Below are 17,631 nucleotides of genomic sequence, written 5' to 3'. Positions count from 1 at the left end.
CAAAAATTAGCTGGGTGTGGTGGTGATACATGCCTTTAATCCCAGCTACTGAGGAGGCTGAGGCAGGTGAATCACTTGAACCCAGGAGGCAGAGGCTGCAATGAGCTGAGATGGCGCCACTGCACTCCAGCCTGGTGACAGAGCGAGACTCTGTCTAAAAAAACAAAGAAAAAGAAAAAGAAATGTGACTAACAAAGAAAATACTTAATTTAAGGAATGCTAAGAATCTTGCAGAAAGGAAGGAGAAAAAAGACATGACAATCATTTGCCCTTCCTAATGCCATCATCTCCACCGCCCATAGAGAACTGACAGAAGAGGGAGCTCTCTAACTAGGATCCTTGTCCACGAACTAGGAATAGGAAAAAACAAACCATATTTATGTGAAACCTCTTTAAAATTTCACATAATGTGAATAAAATATTTTTCTTATAAAAAGTCACTCACTCAAAAAAGGATACAACCACGAAGCAAATGAAAAGGGTAATAAAGGCAGCAGATTGAATTAGACATTCTAACACAATCACAAAATCAAGAACAGAAATGCCAAAAACAATTAGTAAGGTTGGTATGAAACAGGAGTTGAACTGTGAGGGGTAACAGTATACCAAAATAAAATAATGAAGAAAGATTTACAAGGCAATTGCTAGCAATTTCTTATTGGGCTTGCAATCCTGATGGTAGACAAAAAAGTAGACATAAAAACAGAACTAAATGAGGCAAAGAAAGATGTTGTGTAATGTTAAAATCCACATATTGCAATGAAGATTACACAGTTAAGAATTTATGCAGCAATTAATATACAGATTATATAAAATACAAATTAAAAGAGATATAAGAAAAAAATAGACAATAACACATTAATAAAGGGTGATTTTAACATACCACTCTCAATATAAGACAGGAAATGTGGGCAAAAAAATAAGTTATATTGTAGAAGATCTAAGTTTAATGTATAGTAGATATTCTGAATACATATTGATTGATATGTATTGATTGATATGAATACATATTGATTGATACACTGGTAATAGCAAATATATCTTTTCTTCAAAAGCACCTGAAACATTCAAAAAAATTGAACAGATAAAGCTCACGAGAAAAGTAAAAAATGTGTGACTATTTCTTAACTAGAAAAAAATATAGATATACACATGTACAGTCAATGCTTGAACAAGGTGGGCATTAGGGTCCCTGACCTCCTCTGCAGTTGAAAGTCCTTGTGTAACTTCTGACTCCCTAAAAACCTAACTACTAATAAAATATTTTTGACACTGTCATTTTGTTTCTAGCTCCACATTTCAATCAAAATGATTAAAACAAATAACACCAAACTTGTTTACAAAGATACAAAGAGTCATTGCAGAGGGAGAAACGCTTTCATTTGTTTCTAAAGATAACGACTCCAATAGGACTCAAAGTGGAACAGTTCTCAGAAGGCTGATTTAGGAAAGATGTGCCTAAGTTTATGACGAAAAATGCAAAGTAGAAAATTATCGGCCAAAATGTTTGAACACTGACTTAGCATGTTTATGCATTGTATTTCTCGCATATATGCAAAGTTTTGGTTTAACTGTTTCTAGAGCAATATATCTTAAATTGAAAATAAATTCCTTAGTACTGAGGCACTTATAATGCTTAAAATTAAAATATATCCCTAAGTACTAAAGAACTTATAACCAAAATCTGTCCCACCTGTCCCATCTCCCCATCCTTCTCTCTTGAGACTTCATTTGCTGCAGAGGTTTTCTGTGATGGAACCAGATTTCTCTTTCTATAATTTGACCACACCAAAGTATAAGGAAGGGCAAGAGTGATTCATTTCCTATCACTACCCTATCAGATGTCCAGAGATCCATTTGCCTTTTTGAGGTCTTATGAACAGCTGTATGGGGAGGGGTGATCCAGATGGTCTCAAATTGGATGGTGGTATCTGCTGTCAAAAGAAAATGCACATCAGAAGCTGCCTTCCTGTGAGAAGGAGCATGTTATTCTCACTCAATTAGAGCCTGAGCTGTGCCTCTCTGGAGGCTCCTGCTTCTCCTTCAGACGCACATCACTTCAGGGCAATGATAGCAGAAGATGCTGGCTTGAGTAGGGGTTAGTGATGGCCCAGGGTAGAGCAGCTTTTTCACAGCTTGGCCCCTTCCTTTTTTTTTTTTTGAGACAGGATCTTGCTCTGCTGCCCAGGCTGGAGTGCAGTGGCATGATCTCAGCTCGCCGCAACCTCTGCCTCCTGGATTCAAGAGATTCCCATGTCTCAGCCTCCTGAGTAGCTGGGATTGCAGGCGTGTGCCATCAGGCTCAACTAATTTTTGTATTTTTAGTAGAGGTGAGATTTTGCCATGTTGGCCAGGCTGGCTTCGAACTCCTGATCTCGAAGGTGATCCACCTGCCTTGGCTTCCCAAAGTGCTGGGATTAGAGGCATAAGCCACCATGGCCGGCCAGCTTGGCCCCCTTCTTATTAGTCATACTTAACAGGGAGCTGTCTGACTGCTCTCTTTTTCTCAGTATTTCATCCCCAACCCTTGCCTGCATTCCCGGGAATTTATTTCTAGTCTTTGAGAAGGGGAAGACCACTTTTATATACAAAATTTTCTTTAAAAAGTCCTTTTGGTCTGTGGCATGAGATTTCTCTGAGTAGGAGTAGAGGCCTTTTTCTTTTTTTCTTTCTTTTTTTTTGTTGTTATCTTTTACTATGAAATTTGAAAATTAACATGGAAGAATCTAGCTGAGTGAATATCAATGTATCAGAACCATAGAGGCATATGGAAAACACACACAAATAAGTGTAAATTTATTCTTCCAAAATAAAATCTTGCTACATCTACATGCCCCTAAATAGTATACCATTTCTGCCATTTTTAAATTTGCAGAACTGCTTTTTATTCTAATTATAGCATAGAAGTCAATTCGTACACATCAGGACTAGTAACTCTTACAAATTTCCTCGTTTAAAAAAAAATTGAGAGATAACACAAAGTGCATAAATCATAAGTGCTTGATTAATTTTTTATGTATGCATATACATGGTTATTACCCAATTTCAGATACAGACTATTCCTAGAACTACAAAGGTTTCTTCATGCCTCGTGTCTATTAATAATTATTCTTTAGCCTTAAGAAAACCACTATTCTGATGTCTAACTTTGTAAACTGTTTTTGCCTCTTTGTGGACATCATATAAATGAAATAATGCAGTACATATTCTTTGCATTTGCATCCCTCCTCTCAGCCTAAAGTTTGTGATTTTTTTTTAATTTTAAGGTCAGGGGCACATGGCCAGGATATGCAGGTTTGCTACATAGTAAACATGTGCCATGCTGGTTTGCTGCACAGATGATCCCATCACCTAGGTATTCAGCCCAGCATCCCTTAGACATTTTTCCTGATGCTCTCCCTCCTCTCCACCCACCCTCTGACAGGCCCTAGAGGATGCTGTTCCCCTCCATGTGTCCATGAGTTCTCATCATTCAGCTCCGATTTATAAGTGAGAACATGCAGTTTTTGTTTTCTGTTCCTGCATTAGTTTACTGAGGATAATGTCCTTCAGCTCCACCATGTCCCTGCAAAGGACATGATCTTGTTTCTTTTGATGGCAGCATGGTATTCCATGGTGTACATGTACCACGTTTTCTTTATCCAGTCTCTCAATGATGGGCATTTAGGTTGATTCCATGCCTCTGCTATTGTGAATAGTGTTTCAATGAACATATGTATGTGTGTATTTTTATAACAGAATGAATTACATTCCTTTGGGTATATACCCAGTAATGGGATTTCTGGGTCAAATGGTCTTTCTGTCTCTAGGTCTTTGAGGAATCATTACACTGTTTTCCACAATGGTTGTACTAATTTACATTCTCACCAACAGTGTAAAAGCATTTCTTTTTCTCTACAACCTCGCCAGCCTCTGTTGTTTTTCGACTTTTTAATAACAGCTATTCTGACTATTCTGACTGATGTGAGATGACATCTTGTGGTTTTCCTTTGCATTTCTCCAATGATCAGTGATGTCGAGGATTTTTTTCCATATGTTTTTGGCCACATGTATGTATTCTTTTGAGAAGTGTCTGTTCATGCCTTTTTTCCACTTTTTAATGGAGTTGTTTTTTTTTTTCCTGTAACTTTTAGTTCCTTGTAGATGCTGAATATTAGACCATTGTCAGATAGATTGCAAACCTATTCTCCCATTCCGTAGGTTATCTGTTCACTCTAATAATAGTTTCTTTTGCTGTGCAAAAGCTCTTTATTTTAATTAGGTTTGTCACTTTTTGTCAATTTTTTTGGTCAATTTTTTGGTTTTGTGGCAATTGATTTTGGCATCTTCATCTCATGAAGTCTTTGCCTGTGCCTATGTGTGATACATTTTATTACCAGTAGAATTCCATTGTATGAATACACAACAATTTGCTTATCAGTTCTACTGTTCTACTCGTGATGGTCACTTCGGTTATTACCTATTTTTAAATAATATGAATAAAACTTCTCTAAACATTTTTATTTTTCTTGTATATGTACACTTTTAGTGGATATGTATCCTCATTTCCCTTACATGTATATTGAAAAATTAGATTTCTAAGTCATAGCAGAGGCATGTATTTAGGTCTAGAAGGTGATCCCAAACAGTTTTCCAAAGTGCTAGTCAAGATGTATAATTTTACCAGTGGTTTTATGTGACTGCCGGTTGCAGAAACCAGCCAAATTGCCCCATAGAACAGATGTTTATTGTTTCTTTTAAATAGACGCAGAGATGGACTCTGTCAGTCTTAAAATTTTAGAGACCTACATTTGTCTAATCTGAGTTTCCTTCTCAAGAAACCAACCATCAGGTCTCCCAGAAAGTATCAAGGAACTGAAACTTACCAGGTCATTGTATCTGGACTACGAGAGCCAGACACTTCGCCCATCATAGTTGCCTAACCAACCACCTGCTTCCTGTTGACTAACTCCTCTTTCTTACCCCTCTCTAATTCCTATTTTTTCACAGATAGTTCCTTTTTTTTCCCTACTACAAAACCTCAAATTTTAATCAATTGAGGAGATGAATTTGAGACTGACTTCCCATCTCCGCAGCTGCAGCACCCAAATAAACCCTTATTCTCTGGCAACACCTGTCTCAATGATTTGCTTTCTGTGCAGTGAGCAATGGCACCTAGACCAAACCCCCAGCTGTTTCAGTAACATCGTCTGCTTCCTTGCCAGCACTTCCATTGTCAATCTTTTTTTAGTTTTACATATTTCTGGGCTATATTATGTATTTGTATATAATTGTAGCTTAAATCTGAATTCTCTTATGATTAATAGAACCTATAACTTTTTGTTCATTTGGATGTCTTCTATGTAATGTCTGTTAAGTCTTTGGCTACCATTTATTAATATTATATATGTATATAATATAAATATATTTCTAAGCTGTGTTTGTATGTGTAAATTATCTTGTATTTTCCATAGATACACACAGACTGGATTTTATACCGAAATTGTATGGAATCTATATTTCTAGACTTTATGTGTATCGGAAGAGAACAAACACCTTAACACTGCTGAATCTTACAATCCATGAACAAAAATTATCTGTCCATTTATTTATGTTACCTTTACTTTCTCACAGAAAATCTTCATCAATTTTAGCAATAATGTCTGATAAAACTCTTGTTAGATTTTTTCTTAGGTATTTAATAGTTTTTGATGTTATATAATATGGTCTTATTTATCTACTTTTACTATCTTTTTTTTTTTTTTTGAGGCAGAGTTTAGCTCTTGTTGCCCAGGCTGGAGTGCAATGATGTAACCTCGGCTCACCGCAACCTCCACCTTCCAGGTTCAAGTGATTCCCCTGCCTCAGCCTCCTGAGTAGCTGGGATTACAGGCATGTGCCACCATAGCGAGCTAATTTTGTATTTTTAGTAGAAACAGGATTTCTCCATGTTGGTCAGGCTAGTCTAGAACTCCTGACCTCAGGTGATCCATCCGCCTCGACCTCCCAAAGTGCTGGGATTACGGGCTCATTTTCTAATTTTTTGTGGCTGGCAAATTGAAAAGCGTTTGATTTTTTTCAAATTTTTGAAAAAAATTTATTTTATTTGAGGTATAATTGATATCTACTCTAAAGGGCACATCTTTAAAGATACAGTTGCCGGGCGCGGTGGCTCAAGCCTGTAATCCCAGCACTTTGGGAGGCCGAGGCGGGTGGATCACGAGGTCAAGAGATCGAGACCATCCTGGTCAACATGGTGAAACCCCGTCTCTACTAAAAATACAAAAAATTAGCTGGGCATGGTGGCACGTGCCTGTAAACCCAGCTACTCAGGAGGCTGAGGCAGGAGAATTGCCTGAACCCGGGAGACGGAGGTTGCGGTGAGCCGAGATCGCGCCATTGCACTCCAGCCTGGGTAACAAGAGCGAGACTCTGTCTCAAAAAACAAAAATAAAAAAAAAATAAAGATACAGTTACATGTGTTTCAACATATGTATGTATTCATGAAACGGCCATTAACATAGTTAACTTGTCCATCATGCCCCAAATTTCTTTGTGATCTTTGCTTTCTTTGGATTATGGTTCCATGTAGGTTCAGTTTCAAAACCTTTGGTATGCTGCCTGGGGTCCACCCTGTTCAGGGGTCACTCAGTCATTAATGTGGGGCTTAGATAGTGGTACAAATCATAGCTCAGTTCTCAAATCCTTTGCTATGCTATCTTGGCTTTGCACTATACTTGTGTAACTAGCAGGTGACCCCTAGACTTGTGTCAGTTCATATACAAAATTCAGCTATCCTCTTCTCCAACTTGGTCCTTTCTGAAATTTCTCATATTCTCCCCAGCTCCAGAAATCCTTTTTCCTGATTTGTCTGAGTAGGAACTTATGTTTCTCTCAGAGTTTTAGCTGCCCATGCACTAATATCTTTTTTTCTTTCCTTCTGGATGTTCAGTGTGCAAAAGTTTGGCTTATTGATAGCCTTTTAAGTCGATTCGCATGTTATTATTTTTTATTTTGTTATTTTAGACGTTTTACTTGACAAACAATTTTATGCATTTATGAGGTAAAATGTGATATTTTGACACACGCATACATTGTAGAAGGATTAAATCAGTCATTAACATAGCCATCAACTGACTTACTTATTTTTTTGTGGTGAAAATATTTAAAATTTACTCTTTTAGCAATTTTGAAATGTACAAGACATTATTATTATCTATTGTCACTATGCTATGCAATAGATTACTAAAACTTGTTTCTTCTGTCTAACTGAAACTTCGTACCCTTTGACCAATGTCTCCCCTTTCTTCATCAAATCCCTGTACCTCCATCCTCTGGTAACCACCATTATTTTTTCTCCTTCCATGAGCTCAACTTTTTTCGATTCCAAACATAAATGAGATCATGCAGTATTTGTCTTTCTGTACCTGGCTTCTTTTGCTTAGCATAATCTGCTCCACATTTTTCCATGTTGTCACAAATGACAGAAATTCCTGCTTTTTAAAGGCTGTATAGTATTTCTTTCTGTATATATACCATATTTTCTTTATGCATTCATATGTTGATAGACACTTAAGCTGCTTCCATATCTTGGCTATTGTGATTAATGTTGCAATTAATGTGAAGTTTAGATATCTCTTCACCATACCTTTCAACTCTTTTTGATACATGCATTTCAATTCCTTTGGCTATATATTGAGATGTAAGACTGCTGGATCACATGGTAATTGTATTTTCAGCTTTTTGAGGAATCTCCATACTGTTTTTCATAATGGCTGTACGAATGTACATTTCCACTAACAATGTAGTAGAGTTTCCTTTTCTTCACTTTTTTTCCAACACTTATTATATAGTGACTTTTTGATAGTGACTATTCTACTGGGTGTGAGGTAACCTCTCATTGTGTTTTGAATTTGTGTCTCTCTGATAATTAGAAGTTGAGCACTTTTTTCTTACATACTTGTGATCCTTCATATGTCATCTTTTCAGAAATTTTTTTTAGGTTCTTTGCCTATTTTTGAATTTAGTTATTTGTTTACTTGATAATTAATTGTGTAAGTCCTTTATATATTTTCTACATTGGCCCCTTACTAGAGTACACTTTGCAATGAGTGCCATTCTAACTGGCATGAGATGGTATCTCAACATGGTTTTGATTTGCATTTCTCTAATGACCAGTGATGATGAGCATTTTTTTCATATGTTTGTTGGCCACATAAATGTCTCCTTTTGAAAAGTGTCTGTTCATATCCTTTGCCCACTTTTTGATGGGGTTGTCTGTTTTTTCTTGTAAATCTGCGTTAGTTCTTTGTAGATTCTGAATATTAGCCCTTTGTCAGATGGGTAGCTTGCAAAAATTTTTTCCCATTCTGTTGGTTGCTGGTTCATCCTAATAATTGTTTCTTTTGCTGTGCAGAAGCTCTTAAGTTTAAGTAGATCCCATTTGTCTGTTTTGGCTTTTGTTGCCATTGCTTTTGGTGTTTTAGTCATGAAGTCCTTGCCTATGCCTATGTCCTGAATGGTATTGCTTAGGCTTTCTTCTAGGGTTTTTATGGTTGGTTTTTTTTTTTTGTTTTTTGTTTTTTGTTTTTTGTTTTTTTTGTGTGCAGAAGCACTTTAGTTTAATTAGATCTCATTTGTCTATTTTGGCTTTTGTTGCAACTGCTTTTGGCATTTTTGTCATGAAGTCTTTGCTCATATCTTTGTCCTGAATGGTATTGCCTAGGTTTTCTTCTAGAGTTTTTATGGGTTTGGGTTTTACATTTAAGTCTTTAATCTGTCGTGAGTTAATTTTTGTATAAGGTGTAAGGAAGGGGTCGAGTTCAGTTTTCTGCATATGGCTAGGGAGTTTTTCCAACACCATTTGTTAAATAGGAAATCCTTTCCCAATTGCTTGTTTTTGTCAGGTTTGTTATAGATGTATGGTGTCATTTCTGAGGTCTCTATTCTGTTCCATTGGTTGATATCTCTGTTTTGGTGCTAGTACCATGCTGTTTTGGTTTCTGTAGCCTTGTAGTAGAGTTTGATGTTAGATAGTGTGATGCTCCAGCTTTGTTCTTTTTGCTTATGATTGTCTTGGCTATATGGCGTCTTCTCTGATTCCATGTAAAATTTAAAGTAGTTTTTTCTAATTCTGTAAAGAGTGTCAATAGTAGTTTTATGGGAATAGCATTGACTCTATAAATTACTTTGGGCAGTATGGCCATTTTCATGATATTGATTCTTCCTATCCATGAGGATGAAATGTTTTTCCATTTGTTTTTGTCCTTTATTATTTCCCTGAGTAGTAGTTTGTAGTTTTCCTTGAAGAGGTTCTTCACATCCCTTATTAGCTGTATTCCTAGGTATTTTGTTCTCTTTGTAGCAATTGCGAATGGGAGTTCATTCATGATTCGGCTCTCTGCCTGCCTATCATTGGTGTAAAGGGATGCTTTTTGTTTTTGTGTTTTTTTTTTTTTTTTTTTTTTTTTGCACATTGATTTTGTATCCTGAGATTTTGTTGAAGTTGTTTACCAGCTTAAGGAGTTTTTGACCTGAGATGATGGGGTATTCTAAATATGCAATCATGTCATCTGCAAACAGAGACAATTTGACTTCCTATTTGAATACCCTTTATTTCTTTCTCTTACCTGATTGCCCTGGCCAGAATTTGCAATACTGTGTCGGATAGGAGTGGTGAGAGAGGGCATCCTTGTCTTGTACCGGTTTTCAAAGGGAATGTTTCCAGCCTTTGTTCATTCAATATTATATTGGCTATGGGTTTGTCATAAATAGCTCTTATTATTTTGAGATATGTTCCAACAATGCATAGTTTACTGAGAGTGTTTTCTTTTCTTTTTTAAAAGCATATGACAAAGACCCAATTTACCATCTTTATTTTTTTAAACCTAAGCCTAACATTACATATTTAAACAATTATCAAAACTTACTAAGTTACCAGCATTCATTCACAACTAGAAAACATCCTTAATTTATATTAAACCAGAAATGCATTGCCTTTAATGTATTAATACTTATCACTACTAAATACTGAAAAAAATTGAAATTATTTTTGTAGAAGATTTGTCCTGGCAATGTTAACTTCACAGAAGGCTCACATTTAGACACAATGGAAAAGCAGATCCATGCTGGTGTTAGTGTACAATCTTGTCCTACACTAAAGAGTCAAGGCTCACCTGGAGTATGTTTAATAAAAAGCAAAGGACATACAGAGATTTACAAAAATTTTAAAGACACAAACAATGGTCCTATAATGTAGTTCTAATAATAAACTCAAAAGTCTATGACAAATAGAGGCACTGATGAACTGTTTATAAATACTTTAGATTAGGTATAATTATACTGAAAGTCAAGTTCACTTGATACCTTCAAAAAAGTGTTCCTGTTAATCCTCTAACGGTGCTTGTTACAGTTTAACATTTCTGTTAAGTGAGTGCATTGAATTACTTGTTATCTGAGCGTAGCAGCGGCTCATTACCCTTTATTGTTAAGGACATTAACTGGCCACCTTTTTCAACTTCTACTCTTTCTTGACCATTCTCAACAGTTTTCTTTGTAGTGATTTTTCTGCCATTAACCATTTTGGTAGAAGTTAACATCTGTCTGAAGTTGCCCATCTCACTACCACTAAACGACGTGGAAGAGAATGAAGTGAGGCCCCCATGACCTAGTTACCCAAATGAAGTAAATCCTGTATCAAAAGAAAAAAGAAAATCTACTTCCAAAAGGTGGAAATCTACTGAATGTGGAGAAAAATGACCTCATCCCTTGGCTTCTGCTTCCTTGGGGACCCTTTAGAAGTCCTCAAAGGGGTCTTCAAAGAAGTAAAAATTTGCGTAGAGGTATTTATAGTATTCCCTTACGGTAGTTTGTATTTCTGTGGGGTCAGTGGTGATACACCGTTATCATTTTTTATTGTGTCTATTTTATTCTTCTCTCCTTTCTTCAATAGTCTAGCTAGCGGTCTATTTTGTTAATTTTTTCAAAATACCAGCTCCTGGATTATTGATCTTTTTGGAGGGTTTTTCTTGTGTCTATCTTCTTCAATTCTGCTCTTATCTTAGTTATTTCTTGTCCTCTGCTAGCTGTTGGATTAGTTTGCTCTTCTCTCTCTAGTTCTTTCAATTGTGATGTTAAGTTGTCAATTTGAGACATTTCTAGGTTTCTTTTGTGGGCATTTAGTGCTATAAATTTCCCTCTTAACATTGCTTTAACTGTGTCCCAGAGATTCTGGTTTGTTGTCTCTTTGGTTTTGTCATTGGTTTCAGAGAACTTCTTGATTTCTGCCATAATTTCATTATTTACCCAGGAGTCACTCAGGAGCAGGTTGTTCAATTTCCATGTGATTGTGTAGTTTTGAGTGAGTCTCTTAATCCTGAGTTCTAATTCGATTGCACTGTGGTCTGAAAGACTGTTATGATTTCTGTTTTTTGCATTTGCTGGGAGTGTTTTATTTCCAATTTTGTGGTCAATTTTAGAATAAGTACCACGTGGCACTGAGAAGAATGTGTATTCTGTTATTTGGGATGGAGAGTTCTGTAGATGTGTACTAGGTTAGTTTTTCTTCTAACAGGCAGGCCTCTCTTCCGCAGGTCTGCTGCAGTTTGCTAGAGGTCCATTCCATACCTTCTTTGCCTGGGTATCACCAGTGGAGTTTGCAGAACAGCAAAGACTGCTGCCTGCTCCTTCCTCTGGAAGCTTCAATGCAGAAGGGCACAGGCCTGATGCCAGCTAGAGCTCTCCTGTGTGAGGTATCTGTCAACCCCTGCTGGAAGGTGTCTCCCAGTCAGGAGGCACCGGGGTCAGCGGCCCACTTGAGGAGGCAGTCTGTCTCTTAGCAGAGCTTCAGCACTGTGCTGGGAGAATCCTCCTTGGCAGCATCCGCTGCTCTCTTCAGAGGCAGCAGGCAGGAACATTTAAGTTTGCTGAAGCTGCGCCCACCGCCGCCCCTTCCCCCAGGTGCTCTGTTCCAGGGAGATGGGAGTTTTATCTGTAAGCCCTGACTGGGGCTGCTGCCTTTTTTTCAGAGATGCCCTGCCCAGTGAAGAGGAATCTAGAGAGGCAGTGTGGCCACAGCCACTTTGCTACACTGTGGTGTGTTCTGCCCAGGCTGAACTTCCCAGCCCACTTAGCACTGTCAGGGGAAAATCGTCTACTCAAGCCTCAGCAATGGTGGACACTCAACCCCATCCACCAGGCTTAATTGTCCCAGGTCCACTTCAGACTGCTGTGCTGGCAGTGAGAATTTCAAGCCAGTTTTTCTTAGCACACTGGGCTCCGTGACAGTGGGACCCGCTGAGCAAGACCACTTGGCTCCCTGGCTTCAGCCCCCTTTCCAGGGGAGTGAATGATTCTGCCTCGCTGGGGTTCTAGGTGTCACTGGGATATGAAAAAAAACAATACAAAACAAAACTCTTGAAGCTAGCTTGGTGTCTGCCCAAACAACCTCCCAGTTTGGTGCTTGAAAGCCAGGGCCCTGGTGGTGTAGGCGTATGAGGGAATCTCCTAGTCTAAGGATGGCAAAAGCCACAGGAAAAGCATAGTACCTGGGCCAGGTAGCACAGTCCCACATGGCTTCCCTTGGCTGAGGGAGGATCCCCCGGCTCCTTGCACTTCCTGGGTGAGGCAACGTCACATCTTGCTTTTGCTGCAGACCAGAGCTCTTTCTATTAGGTCTTCTTGCCAGATCTCCCCCAAAACGCATTTTTAAGGCATCACAGATCTATGGAATTACAACCAAATGACTTTAATTCCAGAGTAGGGAGAACAAATTAACAATCTGCTACTTTTGTTATTTTTCTTTTTTCATGGATCAGAGTCTGGCCAAGAAAGAGAAACAATGTTTGCAGAAAGTGAAACTAGCAATTTTTTGAGTGGTTATGTGGACTGGGGTGACAATACTAAATATTTGAAGGATTTTACTACAGTTTGAATGTTTGTCCCCTCTAAAACTCAGGTTAAAATTTTATTGCAAATATAACGGTATTGGGAGGTGGGGCCTCTAAGGCCCATAAGAGTTCTGCCTTTATGTGTGAGTTTAGTGCCTTTAAAAAATGACTTTCCGGAGTGGGTTCTCTCTCTCCCTGTCTCACCTTCTGCCATTTGACAGTGCAGCAAGAAGAACCTCACTAGACGCTGGCCCCTTATCAGCCTCTAGAAATGTAAGCAAATACATTCTGTTCATTATAAATTACCTGGTCTTTGGTATTCTATTGTAGCAGTACAAAACAGTGTTCAAATCTTCACATTTCCTACAAGCCATTTGCTAATTCTACAACAAAATTCAGGAATATAAAGCAAGGTAAAAGAAAAAAAAAATCTAAAAAAGAAAAAAAAAAAAAGCCAACTGCCCAAAGTTCCCAAAGTTCTCTGTATTTAAGGGAACAAAGGTTAGCCAGAAGGAGCTATAATCAAACAAACCAGCAAACAGCAGTCGGTGAAATCATTTATCACAGGAGTAGTGCCTGGCACTGGAGATCTGTAATATAGTCACATCTGGCAATGGTGATTGATTCTGGAAATGGCTGAAAGCTGCAAAACCAATTCTGACCCTTGGCCGAGGTCATGGCTTTGGGACTGAAAAATCAGTGGAGATTTTACTATTCATGAAGAACAATAGTGATAAAACTGGAGAAGATAGGAGCCTTAAATACATGGCTGATACACCCTCGAGACTCAAGATACTTGCCAATCTTGGATGCTGTATTTATTCAGATATTAAAGCATTAAAATAAAAATATCTCGAGGGAAGAACTAAATTTTCCATAGATTACAGGGCTAGGGTAACTCAGTGTTACCAAAACTATGAATTCCTCTAATTCCTTCATCAAAATAGTCACCTCGCCTCCTTATTTCCTTGAAAGAAAATTAAAGTAGAAGATAACTTTATCTGGGCCCCTGACATATAATAGAAAAAAATTACGAGACTTGCAAAAAAAATTTTTTTCACTTAATTAGGGTGACATACTGTTCTAAAAATGAATTTAAAAACTACTTGTTTTATAATACTAGCATAATTTCCATGAAAAATATTTGACTTGTGTATCGTAAGCCAAATGGTCTACTATAAACACAGGAATAAGAAGAAGTATTAGGCCAGGCAGTGGCTCATATCTGTAATCGCGGCACTTTGAACGCCAAAGCAGGAGGATCGCTTGAGAGCAGGAGTTCAAGACCAGCCTGGGCAACATAGTGAGACCCCATCTCAACAAAGTATAATTTAAAAATTAGATGGGTGTGGTGGTGTGAACCTGTAGTCACAGTCACTCTAGAGACTGAGGCTGGAGGGTCTTGAGCCCAAGAGTTGGAGGCTACAGTGAGCTATGATTGTGCTTTAAGCAGAAAACTTCAGGGGTTGAGGAATATTATTCATAAATTATATAGTTAATTTAATCAGTTTAATTATAATTTTCACATTTTATTCTTTTAAAAATCAAATAACTACATCTGGCTTCTAATGTTTAAATCACTTTATTGTTTCTAGTTCCTCTTTCTTACTGTAGAATTTATTCTTAAAAGCAGTCATACAAAACCCCTTTGCCACACCTGCAAAGATCTTAACTTGGCGCCATCTGAAAAGTGCAAGAGAGCATATTTCCAAATGAATTGACGGCATATTTGCACCTGCTTTCTTTTTAAAAATTAACTTGGAGTCATGTGACTTTGGAAAGCATCTATTGAGCAAGGGAACAAGAGAGGGAGGAAGAGAGATACCAGGCTCTTTTAAACAACCATCTCTCATGTGAGCTAACAGAGAGAGAACTCACTCATTGCCATGGGAAGGGCACCAAGCCATTCATAAGGGATCATAAGGGACCAAAGCACCTCCCACCAGGCCCCATCTTCTACACTAGGGATCACATTTCAACATGAGATTTGGAGAGGACAAAAATCAAACCATATCACACGGAGACAAAATAACGTAGAAAAATAAAAACAGATAAATAGGTGAATGAAATGTGTTATATACCCAGCAGTAAAATTTACCAGGAATTGAAGTCATGGGGTGAGGAGAAAATGTGGAAACAACAATAAAAATAAACCCAGAATACATGGGACAGGATAAACAGAAAAATCATAGCAAGGTATAGTTTTATGGAAAACGAAGATGAAAATTCAATTTTAATATTAACCACGGGAAGAGAAAAACAAAATAATTTAGAAATCTAACTTCTTTTTTTTTTTTTTTTTAGATGGCGTCTTGCTCTGTCACCCAGACTGGAGTGCACCAGCATGATCTCAGCTCACTGCAACCTCCGCTTCCCAGCTGGGATTACAAGCACCCACCCACCACACCCAGCTAATTTTTATTTTTTGTATTTTTAGCAGAGACCAGGTTTTACCATATTGGCAAGGCTGGTCTCAAACTCCTGACCTCAGGTGATGCGCCCACCTTGGCCTCCCAGAGTGCTGAGATTATAGGTGTGAGCCACTGTGCCTGGCCAGTAACCTAACTTCTTAACAGAAACAATGGAAGGACAGAATTTAATGGTCGCTGCTTATGAGGAGGCTGCAGGAGGTGATGTCTGATTTGCATAGGGCTCAGGGGATTGGTTTGACCAGGTATGGCACTCATGTAGCCCGTGAAGAACCTGGCCCTCCCACCCTGGCCTTTTAATATGCAAAAATACAGGACGCCATGATGTTCTACACCAGTGGGATATGTGGGGGCGGCCATGTTGCCAGGCATATGTGAGGGCGAAGAGAATAGGGCAGGAATGAGCATGCTTGGGTGGGCCCAGTTTCTAATGGCCTGTATTTGCATATCAAAGCTTCCCTGCAAGTTTCTGGAGCTGCTTTAAAACTTCCCAAGGACCCCTTTTACTCTCTATCTGCTGAGAATAATTTCTTCTTAACTCCTAAAACAGTATGTAAAAGTAAAAATAAAAATGTAGACACAAATCTCTAAGTGTAATGTTTTATTCGGGAAGAAACAATTGCAGTTCAGTGTATACACGTGGTCTTCGGTATATCCAAAGAACAAAGGGAAGGTTAGGGGTTTTATACATTGCTTTTTGAGAAAGTTCATTGACACTTGTAAGGATTTGGGAAGCTGGAAAACTCCAACTGTTGAGTGACAACATGAGCAAACATTAGTCCTGGAGTCGCAGTAAGTTATTTCAGAAGCTATAGGTAAAACTGGTTTTTGGTTACAATAGGCAGTCTCAGCAGTCAGGCTTGTAGATAATTACATTTTTGGAGCAATGCTTTATACCCCGAATGCTTTTCCCGCTGGCTTCTCCACTCTGTTTTATTTAGGTATGAAAAGAATTACCCAATTCTTATAATTAACTTTCACACCTAAATTACCTCCCCAAAGCACCCTCCTAATACCATACCGTTGGGAGATAGAATTTCAAATATGAATTTTAGGGGAATAGAAACATTCTCTCCATGACATTCTGACCCTGGCAAATTTTATGTTCTTTTTGCTTGCATTTATTCCATCCTAATAACCCCAAGTCTTAACTTTTTGCAGAATCGATTGTAAAGTCTGAAGTCCAGAGTCTTGAGGGACTTCTCTTCCCAAGTCCACAAGGGGTGTGGTTTCAAACGCAGGGGATTTTCTTTGAGCACCTCCTCCAGGAACCAGAGGGGTTTCAAATGTAAAGTTATTTGTCTGGCTTTCCCCATGGGGGTCAGGTAGGGAAAGCCAGGTGGGGCTCTTTGTGTGGCTCTTTTGTCCCAAAAGCCCGCTGAAAGCTCTGGGAGGAGGGGGCTCTGTAACTCAAGCAAGTAGCCAATCTGTTATCAGAATCAAAGCTCAATCACTCCAGAGGAAATTTGAAAGAAGTCCTCTCATTAGACAAGAACATGAATGGGGAGGGAATAACTCAAGGGTTAAAACTCCAGCTCCTCCTACCTATAGGGATTTCCCACTCTGGTCTCCCCTCCCACAACAGTGTGGGAGCTATCTCTCTCTCTTTCTCTCTCTTTCTCTCTCTCCCTGTCTAATAAATCACTCTTCCGCAAAACTCTTTGAGTCCACAATATTTATTTGAACAGTAAGCTCACCGGGGACCCTTTCCCCATTCTTCCAGGTTAGCGAGGCCAAGAATCTCCAATTTCTGGGAGCTGGCTATGCTCTCCCAGTTACAGTCTTATCTAAATATCATCAAACAAGATACACATGAGACTCAAGATGCTATTTATTCGGAGGCAAAATTCCTCCCTAACTGTGAACCTGTGAAACCAAAGAAGTTCTGTGCTTCCAAAATACAATAGTAGGACAAGCATAGGATAGACATTACTATGCCAAAAAGAAGAAGTAGAGAAAGAGAAACAGTAATAGGACTCAAGCAAGTCCAAATCCTAGCAAAGGAAACTTCCTAAGATCCTAAGCCTGGAGAATAAAGTCTTAACATAATCATGGCCCACTGGGGCAGCAGTCTCACCTTCCTGACCCAGGGTTAGGAAGGGACCCATTAAAAGTGACAGGGACAGGGTCAGGAAGGGACCCATTAAAAGTGGCAGCATGACCCCCACAGGCAGGCAACGCATTGCCCATGCTGTGTCTCTGTGCCGTGGCCCTACCCATAAGGCAATTTCCTGTGGAGGTGGAGTTGCTCTCTCAGGGATCTGCTGGGTTTCTCTTCCTTCACTAATCCTCTGGGTGTTGGTCCTACCTTTAGAAATTAAAATAGCACTCCTCCC

Source organism: Sapajus apella, unplaced genomic scaffold, assembly GCF_009761245.1.
Source record: "Sapajus apella isolate SASKATOON/1434 unplaced genomic scaffold, GSC_monkey_1.0 scaffold86, whole genome shotgun sequence".
Taxonomy (NCBI): Eukaryota; Metazoa; Chordata; class Mammalia; order Primates; family Cebidae; genus Sapajus; species Sapajus apella.
This window is presented reverse-complemented; position numbering follows the sequence as displayed.